This window comes from Bombus bifarius, unplaced genomic scaffold, assembly GCF_011952205.1.
Source record: "Bombus bifarius isolate JDL3187 unplaced genomic scaffold, Bbif_JDL3187 scf7180000008162, whole genome shotgun sequence".
NCBI classification, from domain to species: Eukaryota; Metazoa; Arthropoda; class Insecta; order Hymenoptera; family Apidae; genus Bombus; species Bombus bifarius.
Genome location: NW_022884484.1, coordinates 1,661,106 through 1,684,529, shown reverse-complemented (window position 1 = coordinate 1,684,529; position 23,424 = coordinate 1,661,106). Strand labels below are relative to the sequence as shown.

General features: G+C 38.6%; 1 protein-coding gene across 4 annotated transcripts in view; it reads left to right on the top strand.

The window, feature by feature from the left end:
• Positions 1-23,424, top strand: part of LOC117208767 (nephrin) — a 484,683-nt gene that overhangs the window by 4,615 nt on the left and 456,644 nt on the right. The gene's annotated exons all lie outside the window — the stretch shown is intronic.

Sequence of the window (23,424 nt, the reverse complement as noted above, 5' to 3'; positions counted from 1 at the left end):
ACCACGAATGATATAACTAACACGGAACGATCTCTGAACGAAAATGTGGTCAGTTAAGGCGGAGATTGGTTAAGCAAGGATCGGATACGAGGTAATCTACCGTAGAACTATTTCCTCATAATTCTGTAAACGCGTCATAGCGGCTAATTAACCGGAAGACGCGACGTGCATTTAATCAGGGGATCGATTCGTTAATTGATCGCCATGAATCCACATTAAATTGCTCGGTTTGTCATTCGATCGGTTCTCCCAATGATGTTAAACATTGGAAAGCTGTCGTTCCAATTATATACGGAGTTGTATGGAAACAAACGAGGCGTACGCGGAAAGTTACGTTCGTATCGCGAATTTTCACCTCGTGTCTCGCGCACGAAGCTTTTCGAGTTTCACATTTTCTATAACGTACTCGACAAAATTTCACGATTTTTTTTCCGCTCTTCTTCCTCCATTATTTTTCCTCTTTCGCATCTTTCTCCTTTTCTTTCTCTTGAGAGAGGGTGCGCTCGTATCTTCGACCAGAACGAATTACAATTGCAGCGCTAGGTTCCCTGACCGAGGACGAACGTGCCAACGGAGACGATGTAATTCAGAGATGAGATTTTCGAAGCCGGTTCGTCTTCTATCTCTTCTTTCTCACCTTCTCCATTTTTTTCTCATTTCCCTTTTTGCCGCCGCGTCCGACGATTTTCATATTTCCCTCGATTTCTCTGGAGGTCGGGATTAGCGTATTCCGATTCTGAATTTCGTTACCATCTGATTTTTACTGGGTAGCCGGTTGTAATTACCTAATTTGGCGGATGGCACGGAGCAGGAAAACCCGATGGGTCGCGCAGAATTAAAGAGATCACCACGTTTCGTGGAAATAAAAACGAAGAAGAGAAGGATGCTTCTTCTTGCGGATTTTCCTCTTCACGGTTGGGAATTTCGAAAGGATGCACCGAGGCTGAGAATATCCGGAAATATTAAAACTCACGGAGCAAACGCCACGGAAAAGGGATGTAAGCGTTACGAGATTTAAAATTGAAATAGGTTTGCTCGATGTATATTAAATCGTTTCGGGAATTACATCGAACTTAAATACCTTTCAGGATAAATTGCTGACTAAATATTCCCGAACGCGATATTTTATACGAGTAGTTCGGGCCGAGGGAGGATACGAGGACCTTTAAATTTAGGATATAGTTTACCACAGGACCGTCATTTTTCGTTTATAATCGAACGGTTCGTAACAAGAATGGTCTTTGTCAAATTTTTAATTTCGTTTGGCTAACGATATTATTACGTCGCACTTTATTATATTCTTTTACCTATACTTTGTGTCGTTTTTTCCGTTATACTATTTTAATGAAATATTGTTCTCTGTCTAAAAAAAAAAATGTTGCTTTTCAGTCGATTATTTTCTCAAATATTACTTTACCTCATTCATATGCCATACTTGTACGATCGTTCATCGATTTATATTTCTTTTAATTGATAGTATGATGTCAGTATGGTATAGTCAATGGTTTAAAATCTACGTTGGTCGTATAACGATAAGACTGTCGTAAAACTCTTCAAGTAGTCGTAATACACTTATTGTTGATATATAGTAACGATAAACGCTATTCTTTCATCGTTAGCTTATAATCTATAAAACCGATGACTGATAGACGCGAATACTAAATGACAAAGAGCGTCAAACTCTTGGAATAATAAACGACCAACGAACAGTAAACAATTATCTAACTTATTTAAGTATCTGTTACAACTCGTAACTTACAAATCCTCGAATCTTCTTTCTCTCACCAAATAAACCTTCAGAGCGAAAACGTACGCAGCGAACGCAACGTACACGAAATGGTAACGAATGATAGAACGATAAAGACGAAGTACTACAAGAAAATAGAACGATAACAGGCGCACTGCCGATGATAATACCAGGCAGTCTCGTTTAATAATTCCTCTGGTGATTCGAAGCAAACGTTGGGAGTGGAACGAAAGCCGAAGAGATCGAACCGTTCCTTGTCGTTGGTGCTCCGGACGAGACAGGTTGATACTCCTTTCCGGCGTGTTCGATGTCGTTCCAAGCGGAATTAAAAAAGAAGCTGGCCGTGCAGACACGATGCACGCGTTTTCCTTTCACCGCGCTCGAAAAACGAGAATCAGCCTTTAGCCGGTCGGTCTGTACGAGAAAATATTAAAAAGGTCGACGTTATTGTTCGCTGCATGTTACACGTAGAGATGCTGGCGCAATGGTCACCAGGTCGAGTTGTTCGTAGGAAAGAATATTAATTACAAAGCGGTCTCTATTTATACATCATTACGGCGTACTCACAAAAAGGTTGCGGTTGTTATTTGTACGATTCTCTTACAGAGCCAAGTCCTTGGTCCCGCCAAATGGAAAAAGCGCCCCAGTTTATGCGAATCGAATGTTTGCGAAAGAACCGGCAAAGAGAATAAAACACATTGGAACATCGAGATCTCTTACAGTTTTCGATGTTTCAGCTTTGTTATTACGTTGTTGCGTATGAAATTGATCGTACAGACGAGTGTAAAATCGTTCAAAATCTACTGCTCAAAATACACTCTCATGTACTATTTACTATACAGAGTGGTTGGTAAAAAAATTTTTTTTAATTTTTTTTTTTAATTTTTCCATCGAGACAACGATCTACAGTGAGAACCGTCATAACGAAACGCGATAAAGTGCACGCGTACTGAGCGAAAATTCCAAGTCGATTTTCTCGAAAACAAAGCCTCGAACGGAAAATTTTTATCCTATATTTTCGACTTCTTTTTTCGCGTAGAATCACCCCCTTTCCGCTTGTGCCACCAGTTACCAACCACCCTGTATATCGGTGGATTTCTTTATTTGAAAAATCAAATAAAAAAGGTGGAACAAATGGGAGTTAATTGTCTTAATGTTATTCCCTATTATACGCAAAATAGGAAAGTCACCGTTTGCGGTAATTACAAATAACACAACGACGATCAGGTGAATAATATGAACAGAAAAAAATTGCCACAGGGAGAAATCTCATCCATAGCCTTTAAAAGGTTGTTATCAAAGGTATCTTTGTCGATCGTTTGTTGCTTCCACGTGGTTCGTTCCTCTTCCTTTTTCATGGTTTTTCGTTGCCAGCGATCGATTTTCTTGTTAAAATATGGCGCCGCCGCCGAGTTTCGATTGCCGTGTAAATCGTATCTCGTGTTCGCTCTTATCTTTTGTAGATTTAGCCGATGTTTTCTACCGGTGAAAAATAGCGGCTGTGTATCGAGATTCGCGTAGAGAAAGAACGACGAAGGTGTTTGTTTGTTTGTCTGAAGTTCGTTCGCTGTTTAGTCGCGGAATGAAAGTTTTATTTGCCAGCTCTCGTTATCTGCACAGAGGCGAGGAATTTATCTGAAAATTAATTTCGATACGGACTTTCTCTTTCGCGTGACCGTTTCGAAAGAAATGTAATTGCAGGATCATTGTTATTTCTTGTTATCTCTTCTCTTTACCGCGAAGGTTTTTAAAAATTCCCGGTTAATTAACGAAAGCGTATCGAGTTTCAACGTCTCCTTTTTTTTCGGCCAGAATCGTTAAGAACGTGGCTAAATTACTGGAAAAGTGCAGCAAACTGCGAGTATTTATTTCTCACTCACCGAAGCGTATTTTTCTTATTTTTCCTTTCCACAAAAAATTCACCAATTATATTCGCGAATAATAACTAATGTAATAGTAATTAAGACTGTTATTCGCTTTGAGACGAATAAAATAGAAGCAACGACATTCAGGCAGATAACAGGAATTTATTTAAAAGATCGAGACACCGTTGATTCGAAATTCCACTTCCAAAGAACAGAGACCCGACTTAAGAAAGTTACGTCTGTGTGTTACGTTTCCTCGATTTTTCCTCTTCCCTTAAAAGGGAACTTTCTTTTTTCGTCTGCGTCGGAAATGACACGGCGAGCCTTCGAAATTTAAGGTCGAAATAAGTGATAGCCGTTAATTAAAGTAAACACACTATCATCCAGACGATCTTCTTAAAAGTGCATCCTCGAATCTACAGTTTCCTCAACTGTGACTTAATATTCAAATACGACGACAAAAATGTATAGTCTCCTAGTTCTTATTCTTAATTTTTGATATTCTCTCCCGTCCGTCATCGTTCATTTTCATCTATTATTTCGACGAACGTGAATATTCGTCGACGACAGTCCGAAACTCGTGGATCCGGCGTCGCGTCGCGATCTCGTGATTTATCGGTGGCACGTTGAAAAATTTGTTGCTTGAGTCGCGAATTTCGCGCCATGCGTCCTTGTTTCCGGCTCGATGCCGATCAAACTTTGACCCAATGTTCGGCTCTTTGGCGAATTGAAATTTCGACGGGGCAGTCAAGCTTTGTTGATAAATTGAAAAATTGTGAACAAAGCCGTTCCATTAGATTTCCTTTTTTTCGTTCTTTTGTCTACCTTCTTTTTATCTCTTGTTGGAAATCAATTTCGTCTCTTTGGCGGAGGATTCGCGGAGATTGACTCGTTTTCGAGTTTGTTTCGTTATTGGAAGCTTTAGATGGAAATCGAAGCTCGAATATAGGTTATTAAACGATCGGAATCTTCTTCTCTTGGAGTCTGGTAGAAATAATATGTGATAATTCTATAATTGGAATACCAGGTTTGCTATTGTAAAATTAGACCACGTAACTGAGGAAGTTGCAATTTGAATTGATTATGCGGATTTATGCGGTCATTGCTTTGCTTCCAAGCTATTTTAACATTGAACATGAAAATATTAACTTTGATCTCACTCGAAGGTTATTGAATGTTGAAGTACTTTCGAGTGCTTTACGAATAATTTTTAAGTAATTCTAAGAACGAAGATCATTAAGAATCGAACTGTTCCAGAAATAACTTGGAAGAATTTTATAATCAAAGAAATAGGTTGCTCGTGACCAAAAGGAAAGTTACAAACGATTATGTTAATTTCCACTCATCTCTTGCGTGCAATAAATTTTAGTTTTCTTGATTAAGAATTTACGAAGACTTCTTCGTTTCAAAGCTTGTTTCTGCTTCTCAACCAAGACAGAATAATAACTTGGAATTCAAATTTTTGTCAAGATTATCGTGTAGATGGTAATTGTTAAAAATCGACGATGGAGAACGTTAAAAAATGTATTAAAGCGACCGTGATAGCAATGCATGTAAATGTTCGAAGAATGCTGAAGCGCTGCGTACAAATTTTATAGACAAAAAGATGTTCAACTCGACGATCGTATGCCAGAATACGGTGTATAAAATTACGATCGAGATACATACGTTTGAAAAACGCTGGATCGCGAAAATTTAGGATATCAAACTCAATTGTCCATAAAATTTTGGCGTCGCGATAGTGCAAGAAAAATTACGATCCCTGAAGTGTTACGCGATCTGTATGAGAAATTCTGATCGTGATTTATCACTGAAACTTCCTCTTCCTTTAAGTTTCGACCGTAATCTGCTTGATTCTTCTTCGAGATTGAACTTCGCTTCGAATTTCTTCCTGTCTTTCTTTCCATTCTCCCGCTGTCTTTTACTTCCTCCAAGTCATAACAACGTTGCACACGTTTCTAGTTATTCCAACTCCCATAAATTTCCCAAAGACATTGACTGGTTGAAATATAGTTGGTATATGGAGAATCGTTCAAAATACTCGCAGTATATCGAGAAAAGCTGTTTTAAGAATGAAAAGAATCAAACATCAAGAATAAAATACTACCTTCTAAACATTTTAAATTCTAAAATTAAATTCTATCGATTATGATCTGTAAAATAAGATTCGATTCGATTAAAATATCGCTAAAATTCCTAGAACAGATCGATCTTTTCTAAAGATAAAAATTTAAAAAATTTTTTACTAGGCAAATTATCCTAAAAATAATCCTGATCCTAAAAATGTGTAAAAATATCAAATAAGAATTGTTTTGGCGAAGAGAATTTGCACAATGCATGATCGAAATCACAGGGCATTCTGTTTCCGGATGATTCGTAGGTAAAACTAAAGACGCGTTCTACTACTGCCCGTTCGAACGAGTTTCTATAGTTTAACCGCTCGTCTATTACATGCGGATACACGTATAGTTGCTATAACCTCATCCAATAGTTATGGAAATTCGTATTAATTCCGCGGTGATAGCAACATGCCAACCGGAACGTTGTTTCATCGGTGTGCGAGAACGAACGTTCATCTGCAGACGGGATATTCCAATTTTTATTGGTTTCACAGTTTGCCTCGTTAACATCTGTCTGATTTATAACGGCCAAGTTTGTCAAGAATTAGCTTTTAAATTTGAGATTTAAAAGTTTGCATTTGTCAGCGAGACATTTATAAACGATAAATTTCAATAATTTCATTATTGAATTTCATTTTCTTTGGTTTTCATTTAGTTTGAAATATCTGTGAAACACGGGAAAGCGTGTGACTTTTAATTATTTTCATTTAATATCGTATTTTTCAATTTGACATCGTTAAATTTGTTATTCTCCTCGGTTTTAGTTTCGCTCGAATTTAAATATATTTACGTTGAAATAAATGTGAACACGTCTGCTTTTACTTTGAAATGTCGCTGGCTTTTTGTAACGTAAGATTCGATGGGAAAACAGGGAAATTTTGTTAGTAAAATATTCAGTAGAGTCAACGGATTTGACGTGCTATGTCTAGTTAAATAAAAACGAGACAGTATGAAACCGCAAATTTAATATCGCGCTGGCGGCTAGATATTTATTTCGAAGAGTGCAAGGAGGAAACCCTATAAAATATTAGAGCGACTCCGAAAGGAAGTAAAAGTGCAACGAGATCGGAGCGGAGGCGCAAACTTCAACGGAGAATACAATGAAATTTTAATATTTCCCCCGAATTTTCGTCGGTATCAATTTACGAGACTCGTTCTGACTTCAAATAGATGAAACTCCATCGTTCTTTTCTTTTCGTCTTGCCGAATTATTTTCAATGCGACTGACAATTAATCACGAACAGTATACCATTTATCTTCCTCTCCAATTTTTAATTTATAAAATCTTGATTTTCGATGATTTAAGGAAATTGAGAAATATCGAGGATTTTGTGCAAGTAATATTTTTGGTAGATAAAGTATTCGTTCTAAAATATTCCCGTTCAAGGTATTCTGGGAAAGAGGAAGCTCGTTTTTGAGAGTGTCCCGAATTTAAATATTTAAAAAGTACTGAATATCATACCTTTTCATTTTCTAGAACAACCGCTATCTTTTTTAGTATTCGTTATTATTACAAGATGAACCACAAGTTGACATAAGTTATGTTGTCTTATTACACTGTACGTTACTAAACCTTATTTTATAACGATCGTGTAGACATCCTATGAACAAAGTGATATTAATTCTAATTAAATCCTCTTGTCACAGGTTGAAGTATTAATTTTCATCAAAATTTTATGGACAAATATTTTGAAAAATATCTTTTGGAAATACTTTAAAATATCTTATAAAAATATACTTATAATCTTATAAAGATATACTTATAAAAAAATTTGGAAATCTTTTGAAATATCTTTTAAAAATAGTCTACGCGACTATTCCTAAATTATTTTTCCAAACTACACATTTGTTCAAAGCTGCGCTTAAAGCAGTGATTAATAATCACCCTACGATTAACTTGCTCGTTTTGCAATTAATCACAGAGACCCCATCCTGGCTATTTAAAAGCTACTTTTTCACCAGACATAGCTTCACTTCCAACGAGAAAGCTTAACGATGGTCAGCAAGGAAACGAGCTACTTAGTATACCAAACATTCGCGAGTTTCCCATCATATCTCGTCGATTGCCACCGTAAAACGATACTCGGCGCAAACATTCGACCGATCCAACGGATTGCTTCAATTTCGTTTCTCGATGATAGTCAGCGTTCCTCAAAACTCATCGTGCTATGATCCACGTAAACGTGCGTTTCGGAAAAACGAGCAAATATAGAACGAGAGTATAGTCATCGAGCCATCTGTCCATAAATTCACCTGCACCAAAGGAACTTCAGGACGAACGCGAAGCGAACGTTCGTAGAGATTAGCCCGAGTATCTAGAATGCTCATTCCCATTTCAGTGTTCGCTCGGCCTTGTCACACCGATGTCTGACGAAGAAATTTTAATTATAAATTTCTCGTCTAGAGCATCCATTCGGACGTTCGATTTCTAATTCGGCGAACAATCGCTAAACGGCGTGCAAACGCTCGTTTGCACTTGTATCTTGCAAGATATTACTAAAATGAGAGAAGAGCGAGCGAGCCAGCGTTCGCTTGGTGTAGACGCGCTCTAAAATAAAACCAAACAGCAAGAAAGAAAGAAAGATAAAAGAACCTACCCCTTTATTCTACTTTGACATCCCTCATCCCTATAACGCAAAGCTAACAGGGTACTCGGGAAATCGGATAGCTTCGCGTTTGCTAGACGAGAGATCGATACACGGAATCTTGGTTGTTCGGCCAGCAAACGAATGAGAAGTCGCGGCGAAAGAACATAAACCATGGTCGCGTGACAGCCAGTGGAAAGGGACATGCAGAGACACGAGATAATGCAACCGGCTTGGATTACATAGACATTCTACCCCCGCACGCATACGTTGAATCATCCCTTCCTCACCTATGCGTTGACTGGCCCTCTTTCTCTCAGGAAATTCCGGTGTGTGCAAGCTAACCGTTGCGTTGCGTTGGCGCGACGCTTTGGCTCCGAGTATCTCTTTCACCATGTTCTTCTCTCATCTCCCGCCCCTTCTTTTTTCGCCCCTTTTCGTCCCACGAATTTCTCCTGTCGCGTTTCCCTACACGTTATCATCGTACACTCTCCCGAGTGCATCGTTGGTATACGGGGCTTTCTCCTCGGTCCACGCGAAGCAGCAGCTAAATGGAATGGCAGAAGTACACGCGCGCCAAATGCTTCTGTCTCTGGCGGCGCGCGAAGTAAAAGGGGGATGGACGAAAACGGGGGTTGCGGCTAGTGGACAGATTGCAGGCGGACACGAGGAAACGGACGCCCGTTAGAAGCCTCTCGATCTCTTCCTGGCGGTCTCGTCGCTTTCGAAACGTATACAGGCTGCTTCAGAATGTTGCTGCTAAATTGAGGCAGCAGAAAATGCAGCAGAAGCCCGCCGACCTCATCAGAACGGCTAATAAAATTTGAATAAACGTCGGCCTGAACGTCATTAGTTTCAAAGTTTTATAACATTGTACGTAGACTGCGGTTATTCATGGGTTTTTGGGAAATTTAAGATTCCAAAAATTTGCGGAGCGCACGTAATATGCAAAAATATATGCGATATTTACGGTAGAGCACTTGCCATGATATTTACTAGACGGGACAAATTTCTATTTAAATTCCATTTCTTTAATTATGTCCGTAGAAGCATAAAATCGCATAAACATTCGCAGTCTAGTACGTAATATAACATATAACATATTTATAAGTTATAACATGAATGTTTGCGACTGTGAACTTGCGACAGTATAAGAGGCTACGCGAAGCACGAAGTTTTTCCGTGTTGTAAACGCCTCATTGTAATTGCCTCACGGACAATCGAAATCAGCACCTTTTACCTCAAATGAGTTTTGCAAAGAATCGACAAGAATTCCAGGACAAACTGTCGAAGAATAGCATTCCGAGAAGGAACTGTTAGCCATGGTACCATGTGGAAAACTGTACATTCCTCGCTATTCAGTCGTAACACGTGCATTGACTGCCGATTGCCAGTTAAACCTTGCAGCGATGACATAAAATCTCGACGTGGTATGGCATTTCCTCGTTCGTAACCCGCTTTCTAGCTTCCCGGTAATTCAAAATATTCATGGTACCTGTATACCACTTTGGGACGAAAATCTTATCACTCGATGAATCGGTAAGCCGATCATCCAACACGTTCTCGAATCGTACAATCGAACTCAACCGTTTCCTAACTCTTACGATGATGTTACATGACCTTTTTTGAAACACCTGGTAGATTGGCTCGAGAGGGTTTGTCGTTGCTTGTCGGCCGTGTCGCGGAAATTTTTGGATGCTCGTTCAATGTACAGCGTAGGCCAGTCAGTTTATGGCTTTTTTCGCGCAACTTGCGATCAGAGACGGAAATTTTTGGATCCTTCAACCGAGTTCGGCTGTTGCGTGTTATCGATGACAATATTGGCTCGATAGAGGCAACTTTTAACGAAGAAATATGTGCTTAGAGAGATGAAAATTTGAATAGGCTTTTGCGTGAAAGCTTTTGCTTTTTGCTTGTTCCGCTTGCTATTCGTTTTTGGCATTGGTTGGAGGCTGATGTTCTGTCTTGACAATTTTTTTTCCGGATTTGTAGCTGCACCGATGGCCACGAAATTGAGATATTCCGGTTTGCCATTTGCCCCTTTACGTTTAATGGGTAAATAAATTTTCTTTTTTATTCAGCAAGAAATTTGTATACGGCGATGTATCGATTTTTTGTTTTGGCGATTACCGATGTAGTCGAATGTTGAATTTAATTACTCCAGCGCGAAGTAATTAAAAGGTAATTTATCGCGCTCGCGCGTATTTTTCTTCCCTTTCAAATGTTATTCGAACTGCGAGCAAACAGTAGAAGGGCTGATTTTGCGTTTATTTTGCGATCAAATCACGCACCATTCCGTTGTAACGAAAATAATACAACTCGAAATTGCGTCCAATTTTGCACTTTACCAGTACCATACTGACGTCAATATGCACCGTAGACCCTTCAAGGAATAAATACGTATAATTACGTTCTATTCGGAGGAATTATCCATTTATGTAATTTACATTTTAATTGATAAAACGTATGAAACTTCCTCTGTTGGATTTACGCGGAGCGTACAGCACGAAAGATTAAAACGAAGAAAATATTTTAATATTTCAAACAACGGCGAGTTGCAGTTAATTTTATAGGTCATTATGCCTTTACGGTTGACGTATATGTCGTTTGATTTATATTATTTACGCAAAATTACAACGATTGCAGCATCCAAATTACTATGCAACGATCGACAATCGGCTCTTTATGTACCTGCATATGTCGATGTTTCTGAGTTGTAACGTTTATCTCGAATACGAGCGATCCAATCTCTGAATTCTCGTTAACGAGCGATTAACGATATCGTCCTTACGATTAATGACACATTACGTGTGTCTCATTTGTACCGCGTTAGTCGGCCTAGTCGTCAATTTATCACTGATCGACGTTATCGATCGATGAAACTGAAACAATCTTTTTTATTCCTCGACTCTGAGAGATTTGGATTTAGAGGATTTTCAGAGAGTCTGAGATAGTCTCAAGTGTCTAAATGTCTCCTTGTTAATTCAAGCGTGCGTTAAGCGTTTCCTTACTAATTTATGTTTCGTTAATCGTCGTTCCTTTTAAATTTTCGCGCATCACGAATGAAGAACATCTTCCTTGATTTTCCTGAATAGTTAAGTTTCTCGAATATTACTTCCGTCAATACTTCTACCTACCACGGTGTCGCGATAGTTTGGCAAAAGTATGTCAAAGTTTTATTAGTCGAACAAAGATATTCTTTGTTATAGATGTTGGTCGAGCAAGACAAACGTAAAAGAAAATCAGTGCGAGGAAAGTTTTCTTTCTTCGACTAAATATGTATTTTAATGTAACTCTTTCACTTGGATTTAAAGTTCTGCGAAAAGAAAAGAACGCTAAAGAGACCGCTCTAGGTAGAATTTAAAAAAGGTTGATCTCGTCCTTTATGCGTTTCTTGGTAATTTGAAGGTTTCAAAGTGCGTCTCTTTTAACGCGGAATATGTTCATAATTAATGGAATGAGCTAAATCGTCACTCGAATTACCTTCTGCTTGTAGCAATTTGTACAAGTGCTTAAGGATTTTTATTTTCAAACCCATCGTTTCCTACCTCTGCAGAGAATAAGGAACGTTCTATTAATATTTGCCACGATTAAGATTGACTCGGTTAAATTGTCATTTTGACGAATTTGTTAACTCTAGAATAAAAGAGGTTGATCTACAGAAAACTTAGAAAAACAGTCCAGTTCCTTTTCTGTCATTTTTTGATAATTTAATAAATTTAGAATATATCAGCAAGATATTCTATTTCCATCCACGACATATTAAATAAATCAATCAATCATCGTAAATCATATGAAATAAATTCACTCGTCAATTGAGTTATCGTACAAACGTAACAATTAATTCACTGGATATCACTGCTACATCTTAATACGTCATTTTCTACACGAAGTAAAAATAGCTTCCTATATCCCATCTACATATACCAATACCAAGACTGAATCTAAAACCTGCTTCGTATCTATTAATTTTATCTTTATCAACCAAGCTTCCGATGAAAGAACGGCTGAATGAATGGCTTAGGGTACATAGCGATTCATCGATAAATATAAACTCGTTTCCATGAATTTCTTCTCCACGCTTTCTTTCTCCCTTCTGTCGTGATACAGAGCCCCTTAACGGTAGTTGATTTCACCGGAAATCACGGCAGTTGTATTTTTCAATTAATGATAAAAACGAAAAGATAGAAGGAGAAAGAGAGAGAAGGAGATAAATAGAAAGATAGATAGATAAGTAGACAGGGAGAGAGAGAGAGAGAGATTCGAGTCATTCGGTAGTAATTCGATGCTCTTACGACTCGTCGGCAATTACCAGTTCGCGACTGAAAAACCGCATTCACCGTCACGGGATAAGCGAGGCTGCGGTGTAACGGCAGCCCGCTCGTTTACCTCGTTTCATTTTTATTCCGTTGACACGCGATCCCGCCACGCTATCATCCCGATTCGAGTATTTCTCGTAATCCGGAACGTCGCGATTCGATCGAGTGACGCACGATGTTGGTCTGTACGCTGCCCGTGGATTGCCCTAAAATTTGAAAATTAATCTATAAAAAGAAAAAATGAAAGTGCTTGGTTTTTAGGAAATTCAGAGAACTGACGAAAGTTTGACGCGCGTCAGTCCATATCGTACGAAATGGTAGTCCGCGCGTTGCTCGTGAATTGTTCGCGAATTTCAAAATTTAATTGTAAAGAAGATCGTAAGAAAGTTAGTACTAAGGAAGATTTAAAGAATTGTAATGATATACTATATATACTATACTAGTCCATGAACTAAAGTAGTATAAAAATAACGTCACTCTGAACCACCAACTTCCCTCTATAAGATCCGAGAGCATATAAAACAACTATTCAAATCATCATCTACAACAAGGTCCTCTTGCACAATGATTCCCCAACTAATAATATCAGTAAATCGACAAGTTGCAAATTGTATTACGATTTTACAATTCTTCCATCAAATAGGATAACCAAATAATCAACAGTTAGTAAAATTCACTTTTAACGTACTACTCGTACCGTTATCGAACTTGTTAATGTTGTTACGCCAGGCTGTTTAGTAATACCAGTAACTTGTGTCTTAGAAAATTTCATTAGCAATGCGTCGGAAACATCAAACGCAGAGCAACTTTTATTAAATAAGTAACCGTTTCTCCCTCGATATTTTGCTTTTGTTTTATTCACGGATGAAAGCAGATAAATGGAACCACCCTCTAATCGAGCCCACTTTCATTACCATAAAGATACGTTTACCGTGTAAAGAACTGTTACATGCCGGATCCAGCGAACATAACCCGTTTCACACATCGTGAAACGATGCTCGATCGAAATGGCGGCACCGCTGTGCAACACGGTTTACGTTTTTACGGGATTGCGAAATATTTCAGTGGAAGTTGACGAGATCGTGCACGGTACGCCGCTGTGCTCGAGATCGAGTATCTCTTCATCGGATGACTATCGTTTATGGTCAATAGCGACTCTTCGCTTTTCAACATTCTGAACGAGAGTGGCGTTCTACATATATGTACATCGATCTGTCCCTGGCGGGGTGAAAAATTGTGAGAGACTCGCGATACTGGTAATTATGTTCTTTTTTTTTTTTTTGCGCGCGCGCGATCTTTTTAACGGGGTACAGGGTATCGTTCGCGGTTGCTCGAATGACGGATCGTTCCCGCTTCGATAAAGGTATCGAAATTGTATCGAAAGTGTTTGGTTTCGCTATTTTATCATTTATAACATTATCGAGATATACTATGTTTCTTTATAATTGGCTCTTTAACGGTATTCTTTAAACAGATTTTTACACTTTTGGCTTTGTTTGTAGATCGAAAGGATCGCAGTTGTAGATCGCAGTCTGTCTTTTGACAAGTTCAGTAGGTCAAAAGGAGTCTATTAAGAATCAAGTTGTTCTTTGCAAACCTGTGGTAAATTCGTAGTCAATTGGTACTGGTAATGACGAACTTCTTCATTGAATGTTGAAGGCAATTGGAATAAAAATGATAATCGACGAAGTATGGAAAAGTTTGTGGTAATTAAAGGAAAATATGAGCAACGTTTTACAATTATACAACTATATAACGCTTTCAACCGAATCTAACTTTGCCTGGTTCGTATACCGTCAAGTTATTTGGTTTCGGCTCATTATAAAACCATATTGTTTTTATGGTTTTACGACCGACTTGGAATTTTATAATTTATATGGTCTTGTAACTACACAATTGCTGTAGAAACGCCATCATTATCTTTCCTTCTTGGCCTAAATGGAAGGTCATATTTTTTTTTTTTTGTACAACATAGAGTATATAACTAAAAATATATACAGAGTAAAATTATCTTTTTATTCCTGCAATTTTCTAGGAATCTGAGGAGAAAGGTTTCTCAAAGCCACGATGTACTTTTCAATAGAATACCAAGAACATTTTCTGAGCCGTGGAAACGCACGGATCGCAATTTAAAATGCGACCCACGGTAACCTTCGTGACGATTAATTATTGCGTACGATAACCTATACACGTTTATTATTCGTTTCTCTTTCTTCTTTCGTTTTTACTCTTCGCTCAATGAGACCTGCACAATGCTACCATTATTATTCGCATGCATACGAATATTGTCCGTTTCCGGCAATTCATTAGCTACTAATAATCGTCGCTGAAATTGTCGGTATATAATTAGATACGACATTATGCGACCGTGCATTGATCGTCACGCGTATACACACAATAAACGCGTACGATACAATAAACTTGATTACGCAAAACTTCCTCTTTTCATACTTTTTTCTAATACGCACACAGATGCACACGACGTTCGAGTAACATGAATTCTCATGGACATCTTTACAAATTTATACCTTCATAGTTTGTCGCACGGTTCTTTTCCATAATTATTAGGTCGTTGCAAATGAAATAGCCAAATTGGCAATAGAGAACGTTCAAAGTTTATCGATCGAGACAGCTAGAAACGATCGACGTATAATATTAATTAAAACGCGGTTTGATAGATACATTGCATCCTGACTATTGTAAAATAAAGCTACGATTATTAGAATTGTATTGTTGATTATTATTGATATTCCCTTAGTCCATTTTCGACGTTTGTGTAATCATTAAATCTTTACTACACATCAACGACAGCTTTTGGGTTTCTTTAATGTAGCTTTTGAAAAGTTGCTCGTTTTTATAAAATTCAAATTCGACGTTCATGTCCATAGATCGCTTTAATACATAGTTTGTCTTCTTAAAATAAAATAATTGACGAAACGCTAATTATATTCGAATCGGCCAGCTTTAAATCGACGTTTAATAAAATATTTTTATATTCTTAGCCACTAAATTCTGAATGATTTTACACGGTCGTAAAATCAACCATTTCAAACACACCGATCTAATATTTCCATCCTTCTCTTCTCTACTTTAATATAACCCTCTCTCTTTCTTTCTCTCTTTCTATGGTTTATTACACCCTTTCTCCCATCCCTACAAAATTTTCTTCCCACGTTTCGATTACCTTTAAAAATCTCGTTTGGTCTACCTTCCCCCTCGTTACTCTGTTCTCTTGCCCTTTAAGATTCCTCATAGTACCTCGTGCATTCTACAGTTCCTCTCATCCTTGTTATTCCCACTTGTCATTCATCCCTTGGCTTATTTCCATGGATCGACCTTTTCGTCGAGGTTCTTTATTAACTTCTCTTGCCTCTCGTTCAAAGCGACCCACGTCCACGTGGAGAATCCATTCAACGTAGGTGATCGAATTTGAAATTACGCGCGATTTAACCGCGCTCGATCGATCGTTTCGGAGAAGTATCGTCCCTCAGGTGTAGTCAGATCCTTTGCGCCAAGAATAGAAATCGAAGGTGAAGGAACAGGGGTTGGGAAGGTCGCCCGGAGGCAAAGAGGGTTGGGCATTCGATTAAAAGCATGGTCAGAGGGTGAACGTTCTGGAAATTAACTGGCCAGATGACGTTGGCGGTCATCGATTCGACGAAATCAAATTCTCTTTCCAAGGAACCTTCGACGTCATGTACCTATAGATAGCGCATGCAAATTTATGTTTTTACGAATATACACAAGGAAAGAAATAGAAGCTGGACGAGGATTTGTTTCATCTATGAACAAATCATGACAAATACCTTACTTTGCAAATTTTACAAATTTTTCGTCTATTAAATTTTGTATAAATGCATAAAAATCAGCGATTCAGTAGTGTATACAATTCTCTAATGTCCATGAACTTTTTTTTCCATTAATTTGTTATTTCTAACTCGTCAAATATCCAAATGGATTTGGTCTTGGGTTGACCATTAAATGGCACTACATGAAAAGGTACTCGTAAGAACATCTCCGCTAATTAGTAGACGCACAGGTAGAATATAGTAATCGATAAAGTTTGTAAATAGCCGCTTCGGTAAAGGTTGTAAATAGCTTGATTCCGGTCATCAAACCGGTCCCACGTTTTTTCTTCTACCGTCAAATATTTAGTTGCCTCGTAACGTGGCCCAATTTGATGCTGTTCAATTCTGATAAAATTAGGCTTCTCCTATGATTAAGCATTGCTTCTTCTTTTAAGATCGACTCAGAGAACAAGGGAAACCGTATTACGTTATTTGCTGGTGTCTTTCTACGTTACTTTTATCCAGTCGTAAAAATGTACGAAAAGGTATAGAACCGTCTATGTGATAGATAGACTGTTCCCCCACGATGGTTGATTTCGTTGAATTAAAATTTCGATTTGATTTGAATTTTTAACGCATCCGCGATAATTTAACGCCAGTACCACCAGAATGACTAATTTGATAATTTTCCATACAATTTTTATACGTTAACAACGCCACGTTTTCAAACATTCGAATAATCATTTTCATCTAACTTCGATCGGTTTGTTGAATGGACATCAAACCTACGATGCTTCCCAACAGTGTTGAGACAAGAGCCCCAGTTAAAAGAACATTTAAACTTCTTTTGGAAATGATATTTAGAGAACACTTCCAATTTCTTTCAATCAATCAGCGAATCAGAAGGAACCATTGTACAATAGTTAAATACATTAGACGAACTTTCCACGAAATTTAACTTTTAACGAAATTTAAAAAGCAGTTTGAGAGCTTGTTCGGAGTGTCGTGCCGTGAAACGAGATCATCGAAACGAGAGCTCGGAGGGAAAAACGCGGATGAATCTGGAACTCGATTGCAATACAGCAAGAGGGGGTGAGTATGAACAACGGAACAGCGGGAAAGCATCAGCGGGGGCGAATGACAGGGGAACATTCTTGAAAGTATACATGATCCTGGGCTAGTGTCGCGAAAGATGCCACGCTTTCTCCATTTTGCTCTTCTCCAACCCTCTTCCCTTCCCCAAGGCGAAGCAGAACTTTTCGTTCTGCACAAGCGAACAACGCTCTCCGGAATTTCTCTGGTCTCGTCATTCGGTGAATCCAAGTTTCGTCGGAATAACGTTGTCTAGACTACGCGACTCGAGAGACTTTGGACAATTAAAGATTTTCTTTTTTCTCCTACCATTCCTTCCTTCCGTTATCCACCTCTCTCTATTTTATTCTTCTTTCCCGTGCTTTATTTTTTCTCTTTATTCATAAGAACTGTCCGTCTTTGAAGAAATCTTCCGAGAACGATTGTTAAAGCTTAGAGCCTCGTGACAGAGCCTTAAATGGAGGGAACGTCCAGTTTCGTTGCTCTTTTCTTCTTATTTTTTAGTGGAATGTCTGAAAGGAATGAATAAAACTGACGAATCTTACCGTGCGGCTTGTTTCCAGACTTGCATATACTTTAACGTTGCTTCTAACGTCATATTGCTCTCGGGGAGTGTACACGATTTTCAGCAAGAAATTGAAGAGGGAAACCGATGTTTCTCGTTGCAGCATGATGCATTATTTAAGTTCCACGCAATCTCTGCTCTTCTGTAGTAACTAACTCCACGAACGTCGATATTTTATCGTTAGATCGTGGTCCTTGGCGCATTTATAGGAAATATGGAAATGTCAAAATTCCCAAAATCGTTATGATATTTAGTAGATAAAACTTCCTTTCGACGTTGACGATGCTGTCAGCGAAATTACAATTGCAGGAAAATTGTAAAAGTGTCATTCCACACGCATGAGAGTACATTTTTGTCGACCTTCTTATTTTAATATCACTCTATGATCAAACAGAAGGATCTTAATCTTTGGTCCTAAGACGCACGTACGTTAAAAGTAGTTGATAAATTGGCAAAATTCGTACAATTATTACGATACTTACAATTATTTGAATAATATGAGAAAACACGTGTTTGAGCTTCAACACCAAATAAAAAGATAATTTTCAGATTCCCTTAGCATGGGATTGATTGATAGCGTACTGAATTTTAAAACTGACTCCCCATGAGAAACAGGAAGTTTGATTTATCGTGTTCTTTCCCCAAAGCCATCGTATAGGGTAGCAAAGGAACTAACGAAATGTCGGAAGTCAATGGATCAACGATCGGTAGCCGATATTATCGATAAACTAATTCCCAAAGCGGTAGAACCTCTGAGATTCCACATACCCGTCTCATATAACCGCCGCGAAACTCTATACATAAATGATTCTCGTTTCTAAAGCAACGACTTCACAAAAGAAGGAATCTATCAGCACACTAACCCAGTCGCTCGAAGCAAGTATCGAAAAAGCAATCGGTGCACGACAAGTTTCGGGTGGTAGGGTGGAGCTCGTTCGGCAATCCAATCGACTTCTTTACCTACGAAAATTTGCGTTCTCACTAAACAACGAATAGAAATGTTTCGACTAATGAAAGATTCTCAGCGAGCTACCATATAACGGTGGTGATAACGATCGTTATAATCAGCAGACCGTAGATTTTTATGCATTAAATTTATTATTTAATTAAGGAAAAATTTTATTATTTAATTAAGGGAAATTAAGAAAATACTAAAATGCACAGAACGCACGTAATTTACAAAAATATATAGAATATTGAAAGAACAGGATATTTGGTGGGTAAAACAAATATTTGCTGAAATTCCATTTCTTATTTTTCTTTTTAGTATTATTGGTAAAAATATGAATTTGCATGAATATTCGCGGTCTAATAAAATCAGAGTAGAAATCGATGGAACTAAAATTGCATTAATTTGAGTAAATCAAGAACTAACTCGAAATCGGATCACTTTTTCAAATGTGCTGTAAATTCGTAGCGATAAATTTTCCCATACTTGAGTACGAAATTTATACCTTTTTCCCCTCTTCTAACAAATGTAACTTAAACGTCGGTGTTTATTGTCTTTGTTGCTGTAAATTCTTCGATTGGTAAATCGAAATAATTGGACTCTTGTGAACCACGATCTTATAGAATGAGCCGTTACGCTGTAAAATCGATTAGCACTCGAAGCGCGGAAAAGTCAGTAGGAACAATTTGTCGCGAATTTGCCTGCATTACGCGCGATAGGATAGCAAGAGACACACTTTAATGGGGTTTCTATTAAGCTATCGGTATCCACAGTTGCCCGATAGCCGGTTGAGAGCAGTAAGTCGATTGGTACGCAATCGTGATCGCCTAAATTAGGAAATTCGACGACGCATTGGTGTTCTTTTGTTATAAATTACGTCTTGTGTCAGGGAATGGCAATTTATGCTGTCGTATTGTTTATAGCAATTGGAAGGGAAAATATAACAGCGAACTGATTTACGTCTTTCGATTTGAGAAATTTCAGAAACGTTATTACCACGAAAATTATTTAAATATTAGAAAAATGGAGAAAATTGAGAAAAAATAATGTAAGGAATCAAGAAAACTACAATATCCAAATATACTATAGAAACCTTTGAAACGGTGCACAGTAGCAAAGGCTCTGAGCATCCGAGAAATCTGTAATATTTTAATGTACTTGTTGAGAATTGTGAATCTTAATAAATGTATAGAAACTCTTAGAGTACACTTAGAATTGATATCAAAATAGTTTCAGGTTTAATTAATACGCGATTTACAAGATATTCGTCGATACATATTTGCACGCGTCTCAGCACTCTCCTTGTCTCACCATCTTCTTTATCACACTACCCACGGAACAGTTGCGTTCTTCTGTTTTACGAGACGCTGTGCACACACATACTCCAACACACTCATACCCATACATGTGTGTCACTACTACGCGGCTAATCTAGTGTAGCACACAAAATTACACATATCTCGATATTACTATAAAACGTCCGAAACACAGAAAAAATACAGAAAACCTTAAGCTTACAATTAACTGCAGACTTCGTCGATATTACCATCGCTGGGTAACGATAAACTCACCATAAAAGTTGCTGATAACTGTGTTGAACACGGTCACCTGACTTAACATTCGGTCGTGAAACGCGGAAAATCGTTTTCGTCCTTGCAGCTTTTATTGAACGCGAATTTACTTAATTTTACTCGCTAGCCGTGCAAGAATACAAGGGGGGCGGATAGTGGGTTGGAAAATGGCGAGTACGGAGAGAAGGACCAAGAGAGAAAGGGGTAAAGACAGGAAACGAGTAGTGCAACGAGCAGGAGGGAGGTTGGATAAAGCAGTTGAGATAACTTTGGTAGTACGTGCGGTATTGTGAAGACAGCGCGCGCGGGCCGTGGGAGCCGAAAGTGTCTCTCTAGTAAGAAGTTTTGGTCCGGTGGTGTGAGATCATCTGAAAACCGTGCGCGAGGAATACGAAGCCTGATAGCGTACTTAATCTGCGAGAACTTGCCGGTCTCGCCTACATCGTCCAGATTTAATATGAATATGTAAAGGAGACAGAGAGCAACGTACATATGTATATATATATATACATATTCGATTGTTGGAATCAGTCAGCAGCCTGTGAAAGAACATTCTCGTGTTCCAGCTCGTCGGTTCGCTTGTCGTCTTAATGTTTCCGCTTGGAAAACGTCGGCTAACAGGCATCGAGAATCAACGGTCGAACAAGCGCGCTCGTTCTGACTCTCTTCGCTGAGAGCGCGTTTCTTCGCCCAGACAGAGAGGAAATCGAGAGCAAACAGGTTTTTGATGCTTCGCGGCCTGATGACGGGTTACCGGCTAGGTACTGGTCTGTCTCTCGGAGACAGAGTTCGTTACGAAATCCGGTAAACAGGGAAAAAACCGTTCCGAAGAGCGGAATTGGAATGTCTGTTTGCACGAATGTCGAGCGGCCGGTTTCTCTCGACGATCGTCCAGGCTACAGGGTTGGAGTGTGCTTCTGCTGTATATATATGTGTGTATGTAGCTTTGTGTTTCGGATGGATCACGGAAGCTGATGCAACGTTCGAGTTTTAAAGAATGACTTTGTTTTATAGGGAAGAGATTCGCTGGCCGGGTTCGACCTATTGGCCCGAGGCGTGCTACCGAATTTAACAAACGCCGATCGTAGATGGGACGAGCTATCGTTTTATCTATCGAACTTTTCGCCTTAACTCTAGGTCATTGATTGGCGCAATATATGAATATTTGTACATTCGTGTAAACTAATGCATCGATAATGAGATCTGAATTTTTGATTCAATAAATGGACTGATCGCGAGGATCGTAGCACAGATAGAAATCGTGAGAATTTACGTTAAGCGTGTTTTTCATATTATTCGTATCGATTTCAAAATATACAGAAATATATCGAACAGAAAGAATCATTTTACGACGAATATCAATGGTCTGCCACGTCCACGTCGCTACGATGCTTGTTCCATAAAATCTTTTCGTTCTGTTAAATATAATACGAGATTAAATAAACGTTTAGATAAATACGATTGAAATATCGTATACTACACGAGGAAATTAACGTTTCGACGTAACGATTTTTGCGCCATCACAAGATCAACGTTCCACGGATTTTAAACCATCAGAAACCGTAGAAAAAGCGACAAGCGCCCGTTCACGTCGATCCACCGCGATTATCCATAAATTCACCGTGGGTTTTTTCGTTGCTCGTTGGCGTCGTGTTGTCTGTTCTGGGTCCACTTTACCGGGGCCTTTTTATGCGAATCGATGGAGCCGTTTCTTCTCAATAATTCCACGTTACGTCGCCCGAAATTCCCTGAAAATTTGAGCTCTTGTTGTTCTTGCCCCCGGAACCGTTCTTCTTCCAGCGAATCCATCAATTTGCTTAACATATTAAACGTCATGAGCTTGCAAGTATGCAGCCCAACATACAGTCGGCCAATATAGCTTTGTGTTACACAACCCTGGCGACACGTGTATTCATTATCATTTTCGCGTGTACTACAAACACCGTAATATATCGTCGCGTGGGATGCGCGCAAGTGCATTAGACAGTGGCTGTGACGAAACGACGACTGGCAATCATTAACGTCGCTTTCCTTCTATACAAGGCAAGAAGAAAGGGTCATTAAGTGGAATTTTCGCGTTGGCGACATCGTGCATGCACGTAGGAAATATCGTTTCACGATGAAACGTTATTCGAAATTTAATATTTCGAGCTGGTGTCCTAGGTGCTTTGAGATTGTACACGGTTGCTTCTAAAGGCAGGAATGTCAGATATCAGTTGCGTAACATTCATTAAAATTTACAAATAATACACGTTGCTCCAGAATAATTAACCCACATTCGGAGAGGCGTTCGAGTCTTGTGTAAATTAAATAAGTGATATTATTCCTGTTCATTTATGACACGCAAGTTCATTCATTTAGTGTTCGAAATCTCAGCTCGCTTTATATTCTACGATATTTTCAAGAATTCATACCTGGGCGACGTAGTCTTCGATCCACCGCGTTCGGTTACGTAAAATTCTACGCCCTATCAATTACGTAACAAGAACATCCTGTCGCGACCGAAGGATTAAACTGATGCCCAAAATTCATTCTGTCGAGTGTCTTTAATGATTTGTAAAATCTCATACGAACCGATCGTTAAAAAATGGTATGTTTGTAAAAGTTGGACTATCTCTACAATTCGTTAAACGATCCAATGACTATAAATCGATTGTGTCTTGCATTGGAGAAGTTTTTCAAAGTTCTTGGCGTCTTCTTTTTTTGCGTTGCAACGAGCGAAACGAAACCTGATACACGATCGAGGGTTAGGTTTTTACCTAAATTGCCAAAGTGGTGGAAATGGTTCAAACCTAATACTACGTTAGTTCCTCTATCGCAAAG